Below are 1,079 nucleotides of genomic sequence, written 5' to 3'. Positions count from 1 at the left end.
ACGCATCTCTCCTGTCCGTCCACCAGTTTTATATTGTGATAATCAAAGTGCTCTTCATATTGCTACTAATCCAGTTTTTCATGAACGGACCAAACATTTAGAGGTCGATTGTCACTTGGTTCGATAAAAAGCTCAAGCTTGAGTGATGAAACTTCTCTCCATTCCTTCTTCAGGGCAATTAGCTGACATCTTCACAAAGCATTTGTCTCCTCAACTCTTCCATCTTAATCTCAATAAGCTTGGTGTTCTCGATATCTTTCATCCTCCAGCTTGAGGGGGGCGTATTAAACCATTCTTCTACTTTAACCCATGACAACAATAAAGAAGTCTCACGGCCCACAAATTCAGCCCAACAGAATACATAAATTCAGTTTTAATTTTAGCCTTTATCATTTTATCTTATCTTTATGTTACCTTCTTATTTTATCTTTGCTTTTATCTTTCGTAGGCACTATTCTATATATATATTTAGTTTTACTTTTATAATTCAATCAATTAAAAAATACATAACAAAACATTCTTTATCTTTGTGTACTCTTTATGTACTCTTTCAATTTTGTTAATATTTATGTGCTAAACTCTTTATTTATAGTGTTTGTGAGGTAATTGAAAAAATCTAAATAGATGCATACAAAATATATGTGGAATCTTAATTAGATATAATTTAATATATCCTTTATAGCCAGACGACATATCCCTAGGTTATAGCTTTAGGTGTAACAATATTGTTTATTGTAAAAAATATCTTTAAAGAAAGACGTTTAAAGCGTCTTTATCTAAGTGACTTCCTTGTTTATTTGATATTCAATTTTTACTTTCTAGGATCTTCCTTATAAAAACAATTACAGTTTTTTTACTTTTCAACTCCTCTAAAAATGTTTCAAAAAATATGTGCACAATTTTGTAAGTTCACTAAATTGCACAACACTAATATAGGATAAACAAGTATAAGCTGTAACGAAAAATAGTTGTTTTAAGTACCAAAAAGAAAGAAAGAAAAGAAATAATGAAAAGGAAAACGTTTGGTTCCTTCTGGTCCTAGTGTCAATTCTGGCCATGCAAACGTTGTACATAAATCA

The sequence above is a fragment of the Arachis ipaensis genome, chromosome B10 (genome assembly GCF_000816755.2).
Source record: "Arachis ipaensis cultivar K30076 chromosome B10, Araip1.1, whole genome shotgun sequence".
Lineage (NCBI taxonomy): Eukaryota > Viridiplantae > Streptophyta > Magnoliopsida > Fabales > Fabaceae > Arachis > Arachis ipaensis.
This window is presented reverse-complemented; position numbering follows the sequence as displayed.